Source organism: Vicugna pacos, chromosome 3 (assembly GCF_048564905.1).
Source record: "Vicugna pacos chromosome 3, VicPac4, whole genome shotgun sequence".
NCBI classification, from domain to species: domain Eukaryota; kingdom Metazoa; phylum Chordata; class Mammalia; order Artiodactyla; family Camelidae; genus Vicugna; species Vicugna pacos.
Window position 1 is genome coordinate 53,151,894 of NC_132989.1, and position 8,362 is coordinate 53,160,255.

Consider the following 8,362-nt stretch of genomic DNA (forward strand, 5'->3'; position numbering starts at 1 on the left):
GTCACTAAGGACTCATGAGTATTTAGTATATAATTTTGAATTATAATCCATTTTTATGTTATTCATTTTGTTTCCCAAACTGTTCCAGCTTTGACCATTGGAAGTTCTTTGAGTTGGCTCCTGCATCTCTGTGACATACCCCACTGTTTTGTTTTGGGACACTTTCTAGCTCTAAAAGCTGCTCCAGGCTGATTCATATATTTTCTTCCTCAGTCCTAAAACCAGTCATTTCTCTAAGAAGCATTGGTTCTTTTATTAGAGAATGTCACCAGAAACTAAGATGTGATCACTGAGTGCTCCCTGCTCCAGGAATATCATTGGTTCCAGGTCCCCCTTAGCACACAGGGCTAAGAAACCTATGTACATCCTAACCTGTGTAAACAGACATGTCTAGAGTTATTCATGTGTCAGTATCAGTATGAAGTTAAACACTAGTTCATATTGATGTCTTCAAGGCTAATCCAGTACCACACAGGTCATTCTATCCTTTTGCCTCATTAACCAGAACCTCCCACTCCAATGGTAAGAAACATAGTTCCCACCATTCATTTACTTTATCCTTGATTTTTAACTGTACCTGTGTCTTTATGCTGATCCAGAATATTATTTGTTATCTGAGTTTGTACAGTCAAATCTTGCTGCTAAAACAATGTTCCATTAATCTGGAGTCTACAAGCCAGATGTTATATGAGCACTGAAAGCAAAGAGCATCAGAGGTCACCCAGCTCACAAAGGTCACATCACTGTGTCTACGTGCTAGTGAACAGCAGAATGTGTGTCAGTTTCATCTGGGTTGTAAGCATGACAACAATAGCTTCCTCTACCTCCAATTATTGGAATTCAGTTATTTTTCCCACAAAGAGAATCTGATAGCTGTGCTTGTTGAAATTGTTCCTGTCAGTTTTCAATAAGATGCATAATTGAGAAGAAATTTTAAAGGTGGCCTGATTTTTTTAAGTACATCACTAGTATCAAGGATGATTTTTAGTAAACTTAGACTGGTGGTTAATAATAGGGGCAACATAAAGGGACATTTAACACAGGAAAGGGAGGGTAACACAGACCTACTGTTTCCTGAGAAGAATGCTGCCTGCCAGACTGGACTTGTTCACATATTCCTTCCTCCCAGAGCACAGCCACTACATCACTACCACCACAGTAATAAACAACACTGAGGTATCACCTGTCTTTCCATTTTGCTTCAATTTTCTCTATCAAAGAGAATAATCTTTATACGTGACAGCCTACATGGCAAACCAAGAGCAAACTGAAGACCAAGACAGTGAAGAGAACAGGAAGAGAAAATCTAAGCTTTACCCGTGAGATCAAACTTCTTTGTCTAAATTAACTCCCTTTAGCGCACTGAGCCCAACTTCAGAGGAGATCCCTGAGCTACCAGTGGTGATCCTGGTCAAACAGTGAAGATACGTTTTCCAACTTTTCAATAAAGACTAAACATGTTACGTTTTGTGTGTATTCAAAATGAAAGACAGTTATGTGTGGAAGTTATAACATGAAGTATTTTCTATCAAGGTAAACTCTCTAATATTGAATGCCCCCAAATCTAAGGAGATTCCTGAGCAGGCAGTGAAATACTTATTTTTTTAAAAAAATGTTTTTAATTGTGGGAGGTAATTAGGTTTGTTTGTTTGTTTGTTTGTTTGTTTAATGGAAGTACTGGGGATTGAATCCAGACATGCATGCTAGGCACACACTCTACCACTGAGCGGTATCTTTCCTGCCTTGAAATACTTATCTTTATCTGAGATACTCTACACTCCTTCTGTATTGAGTCTCATGGATGTGGATATTATAGAACTACGTTTAATTCTAGTGCCAATTATGTTCTCTTTTGTACTTTTCATTTTAACTCTTCCATCTATAGCATTGTAACTAATGAATTTGAAAAGTCCTTTATAAATAGAAAATAAGATAGGGCTCAGAGTAAGTGTTAATTCATCTTGTTTGAGGTTAAAAAGCCTTTTAAAAAAAATCTTTCCTAGTGATATTTTAATTTAGAGCTCAAGGCATATGTCAGAGTTGATAAATTATAACAAATAAAGGTATGATAAAATTAAAATATGCAAAACTGGAGACATGATCATCTTTACTCAGCTAAAAGTGTCACCAATTTTAATAATTAAAATTAAATACAAATACTTTAACTCAAGGAAAATTTTAAGTAGATAATTTGAATAAATTTTGTATGACAAATATTAGCCTGATATTCAGAAAGTGAAAAGTTGAATTCAAAGAACTGTACAATTTCTAATTTAAGATTTTTTAAAGAGAATACTTAAATACACCTCTAAATTAGAAATGAATTGTTAAGGCCCTGTAAGGGACATGAATTTATTTATTTACTTACTCTTTTTTTTTTTTAAGGGGAAAGCATGGACGCAGTCCCCCACTACCACGAATTGTGCAGACGAATTTCCCACATTTGGGAAAACTGCAGGAGTCAGCACATGTGGAGTGCAATGGATAAGCCTTGCCCTGGGAAAATCACCTTTGTGATCATGGTATCGCCCCTGCCAGGTAAGTCTGGGACTTGAATTTAAATTGATCTTATATATTGGAACTTTAAGATACAGTTCTGCTTTGTTTTTCCCTTGAAATGAGAATCACCTCATAAATTCAAATACCTGGGCTCATGATTACTTTTTCAATATGGTAGGGAGTTAAGATTTCATTCATTCAGTAAATATTTATTAAATATCTATTAGATATAAGATGCTGCTGCTGTATTAGGTACTGGAAATTGAGAGAGAAATAAGAGGAAGCCTCTGCCCTTTCAGAGCTTACAGCCAAGCAAAGAAAGTAGATACTAAATGATTGATTACCTAACTACTCACATTTCATAATTGAAAGAAATGGATCCAGGAGAATATGAGATTGCGTAGAGGGAAATTTCTTTAGACTTAGGAGAGGATAGGGGAGAAGAGGGCACCAACATTTCCTTGTAAAACTTTTAGCAGCATAGAAGGAATTGTTAGTGCAAACAGTGAACAGAAGATGATTACAAGAAGAGCATAAAGCGTGGGGAGAAAGTTTGAAGTAGGAAGGATCATGGATATTCAAGAGACTTAGAATGTCTCTGGGCTACACAAATGGAGGGGGCAGGCGGAGAGGCCAGTGAGATGGCCCTGGGAAGGGACAGAGACCAGAACACCCAGACCTGCGTGGACAACTCCTCTCACCCAAAGTTCACCTGGTATAGTTACTCTTCCAGAATTACTGCTGTGTCACACGGGGATGAAATGCAGGTATTTGTGATTTCTTTATTCCTCTTTTATTTCTGTCACATTTATTATTTATCTACATTACTGGTGGTGGGTCTTTTTAAGTCATACATAGGAAGTTTGAATTGCTTTGAAAGTAGGATACAATATATCTCAATACAGTAAATAAACGTAAATACATCTTTCTGCTATATTTTTATCCTTTTCCACTACAGTAAGTGATTTGCAAATAAGTACAAAAATAATCTATTCTTCTCCCAAAACAATGCCAAAAGGTAGAAACAAAAACCAGCATACACCACCAAAATGTAGCTTGAATGAATACCCTTCAGATGTCATGCATGTGATCCATTTGGAAGAGGGAGACAATGCAGGAAGACAAAATAAATGTATTTCTCTGTGCGAATATTTTTTCAAAATCTTAGAGATGCTCTTCCAGCTATAAACACAGAGTATCTTCCTTTAATACAGGTATTATACATGAATTTTGCACTGTTTATTTTAGAATGAAATCAGCTGAGGCCAGAAACAGAACAATTTTCTTATAATAAGTTCATATTTTCCAATTTAAGAATTATTCAATTTCATACTTCTCTGTTCCCCCTGCTATTCACCTGTATAGGTGAAAGCACTTTAATGCTTATTTATGCCACAATAAAGGAGTAAGTAGGGGAAACAAAACAATCACTTGAAACTAAATGCCATTATTTTTTTGTTTCCATTCTTAAGGAAAGTATTGATTGAAGAGACTTGTAAATGAGTAATAATAAAAGAACTTAATTTCCACTTTGAAGAGTCCAGAGGTCATTTAACACAAATTTCTTCTCTGATAAGTAACAAATCTGAAACCCAGGGAGGTTAAATGATTTACCCAAGGTTCTCTAACCAGTAGGATTGATTTCTGGTTTCCTGGTTTCCAGCTCTTCCCAATACTCCCTGCCCATAATTTCACTTTGCCATGTTATTCTTTTTCCAAAGAACAAAGTGGCTGCATATTGCTGTTCAACCTGCAGTAACATTAGAAATAAAATTCATCCAGAACCCTTATTTATAAGGCATCAACTTCAAAAGAATCAATTAATGTTGCAAAGTAATAAGATTTTCTCAAAAAAAAAAAAAAAAAAAGCCAGCAGAGCAATAGACCAAGATACAAAAGAAAAGGGCCTTACCCTTGGTGTCATTTAATCTTTATGTATGCCTTCACATGGATAACCTTGGTGTTAAAAATAAAGGAATCAATTTTGTTACATTTCAGACCCAACAGTGAGTAAATTTGTGAAGTGCTTACCAGAAGCAGAGAGCTTGGCTGGTTGTCTAGCAACAAAGTGAATAAGCATATTGGTATAAACTAACTATTCTTTAGAGGGAACTACTTTCATTATTCACTTATTAAGTCTGTCTCTTAACAAGAAGGAAAACAATACAAGACTTGGAGGGTGTAGGAGTGGAGGTATAACTGGAGAAGTGAGTTCTAAAAGTTCTAAAATTAACTTCTAGTAATTTGTGGGGAAGGACTCATTTTTCCCCCCTAATTCAAATAGACCCATGCAGAGGTAGATCAGACACTGATGAAAGTAAGGGAGACGTACTCCAGAATCACTGATTTAAAAAACTATCTTTTCATTTTGCGCCTAGTACCTAAGGAAACTGAGTCAAATATGACTCCTCTTACTCCAACTAGAAACGTTTGCCAAAATAAAGGGGACTTTGACTAGTTGGATAAAATGCATTGATGATATCTATCAAACTCACTAATATTACATAAGAGGACATTTTCAAGGAAAAGTTTGGTTTGATTTAGCTGTACATCAAAAATGAGCGTGGCAAGAGGAAAGAAAGACTCATGTACAATTTTTCTTGTGAAGTGTGTCTACGTTGATTGTCAGGCACATATCCCACCATAAACTCTCTCTCTTGTTATTATTATTTTCTTGTAATCTCTGATCCTGGGCAAGAGTTTTTGGATCTTGTTCCTGCAGGAATCAAGAAACTTCTGTCTTATCCTTTCTGTCACCTGCGAGTAGCTTTAGTATCCTCCTTGACTCTTAACTTCTTGCTTGGATTTTGAATTGACGGCATGGTAACTGACTTCAATAAGCTTTTTGGTTCTTGACTACCGCAATTTGCTTTGGAGGGATCTCTGAAATCTACGTCCTTCCTTGATTTGCACAACATCCTTACCTAATCCTGATCCAATATTGTGGTTGGCTTCATCTGCCTTGTTTTTGTATTCTGCTTCTGCCCTTGAGATCCATCTCCACTCACAGCCCCTTCGTGTGCTGCAGTTCTACTGACACTTTCTATTTGATTTAACATAATAATTAGACAAAATTTAAACATTTGGTCACATTTCTTTTTAGATAAAATAATCAAAATTGATAATGTTTACAAACAGTGTTTTCAAGATCTCTTGGGCTACTATTTTAAATGTAATAAATTCTTCATGAGTCTATTCAAACTAAATAGCACTTAAATGCTTATGTAAACAGTTTGAATAACTTAGAACCAAGGAAAACTCATTTTAAATTCCATTGGTTTTAGAAGACCACACTATACTTAAATATTTCAATTGTAGGGTTAAAAAGGAAAGACAACACTAACAATAAGATGTACTATGAATCTACTATGGTATCTGACTTTTCATTGGAACTTAAAAATATTATTCAATGAATATGTTCTAGCATATTCACTAACTGCAGAGGAAACCAACACTGGTAATTTAAGTATTTTATACAACGTCACATGCAAAGCAGGTGAAAGAGCTCAAATTAGAAACTGAGTTTTGTGTAACTTCAAAGTTAAGAATTTTAGCCATTTTTCTTAGTTTCTCCTAAGAAGCCCAACCTTAACTCCTCTGAAATTCTATTAAAAAGAAAAAGTGAATAGGTGACTCCAACTGAAAGCTATAAAGAAACTGTCTTTTTACCTTAAAAGAAATACACATAAAGGGAAGAGAAAGCAGTTATTCTCATATACTGCTGGTATGGGTGTCAACTGGTTCAAATGCTGTGGGAAACTATCCGGCAGCTTCTACTGAAGTTAAACATATATGTACCCTGTTACTGGCAATGCTACTGCTAGGTATAGGTATGCACTCAAAGGAATTAAGGGCACATGTTGACTAAAAGCCATGCATGTGTAAGTTTGTATCAGAGTTATTCATAAGACCTTAAAACCCAAAGCAACCTAAAAGTCTATACAGAATAAAATGAATTACATAGACTGTGGTGCATTCATACAGTGGAATAACAGTGGAAAAAAGACAACCTTGGATCTCATAGATGTAAAACTGGGCTGCAGAACCCTGACACAACATAGTATGCTGCATAGTTCCAAAAAGTTCTAAAACATGGAAAGCTGAACTCTGGTGACTGTGGTAAGAAGACTTATTTCCTGTGAGAAGGAAGTATTGACTAGAGGAGGCAAGGAGTTCTTCTAGAGCACTAGGAATAGTCTACATTGACTTGAGTGTTGGGTTACTCTCATGTGCATTCCTAAACATTCACTGTGTAATTCAGGTGTCTGCATGTGTGTATGCTTTCATTTAAAAATGTTCCAGGATGAGATTAAAATAAATTATTTATTAAAAGGTTACAATAATCCTAGAAAATACATAATTTGAAACACTGAGTTTGAGTCTAACTTTCCTATAAGCCACATTTATAGGTATTACTTTCTTCCTAAATGTAGGGTTAAAAGGAAGAATTAGTCCATAATCAGTGCTGAGAAATTGTATGACTCTTTAAAGAAAAACAGAAAACACTAGACCATTTTCTCACAGGGTACTAGAAAATAAATTCAATATGGAATTAAAAGTTAAACATAGCAAAAAAAGCCCCCCAAATTACTGGAAAAAATATAGATTATTTTTCTATTACTCAGTTGCATAAATCTATATGTAACACTATTTAAAACCATGAAGGAAAATATTGAAGTATTTTCTTTCATATTTTAAAATTTCTTGTCATCAAAAGCTCAAAAGCAAAATTTGAAAAGCAAATTTTGAAAAAGCAAGATAGGAAAGATATTTTCAGTCTCTGACAGGAAATGATTACTTATTACCTGTAGCACATAAAGAATGCTCATAAGCTATTTATGTATTATGTCTAAGAAAAGCAGCACAACAGAAGTAGAGAGAGAATACAGACGATGTAAAAACATAAGTAAAATATGTAGCATAGCCATGTAGAAAATGTTCAACTTTATGTCAAATAGATGCAACTAAAACTACAATTAAAAATACTTCTTCTATCAAATTGGTAAAAAGTAAAAATATAATGGGTAGAGGAGTAAGAAGTACAAAAAAATACACATTATCATGCATGCTTATTACATTAAATTGGCTCAAAATATATAAACAGCCTATACAACTCAATATCAAAAAACCCAACAACTCAAAAAATGAGAAGACCTGAATAGACATTTGTCCAAAGAAAACATACAGATGGCCAAAAGGCACATGAAAAAATGCTTAACATTGCTAATTATCAGGAAAATGCAAATCAAAACAACAATTAGATAAACATTCTGACAGATGAGATGTTATCATCAAAAAGTCTACAAATAAGAAATGTTGGTAAGATGTGGAGATAAGGGAACCCTTATTATCTACTACTGGTGAGAATATAAGTTGGTGTAGCCACTATGGAAAACAGTATGAAGTATCCTCATAAAACTACAAATAGAAATACTGTATGATCCAGCAATTTCACGTCTGTGTATATATTCAAAGAAAATGAAAACACTAATTTGAAAAGATATATGCACCCCAATGTTCATAGCAGCATTATTTACAATAGCCCAGATATGGAAGCAACTAACTGTCCATCAACAGATGACTGGATAAAGAAGTCATGGTACATATACAGACATTGGAATATTACTCAGTCATAGGAAAGAATGAAACTGTGCCATTTACAACAATGTGGATGGACCTAGAGGGTATTATGCTTAGTGAAATAAGTCAACCAGAGAAAGACGAATACTCTATCACTTACATGTGGAATTTAAAAAACAAACAAAAAAAAAAACAAATGTATATAATAAAACAGAAACAGACTTACAGATACAGAGAACAAACTAATGGTTACCAGTATGCAGAAGGAAAGGGGGAGGGGTAA

The 8,362-nt window shown here is 34.7% G+C and overlaps 1 non-coding gene across 1 annotated transcript; it reads right to left on the reverse strand.

Moving 5' to 3' along the window:
* Positions 1–2,382: 2,382 nt before the first annotated feature.
* On the reverse strand, positions 2,383–2,546 carry LOC116278221 (U1 spliceosomal RNA). The gene has a single exon (XR_004187617.1). It is a non-coding gene; the product is annotated as a U1 spliceosomal RNA (small nuclear RNA).
* Positions 2,547–8,362: the final 5,816 nt, after the last annotated feature.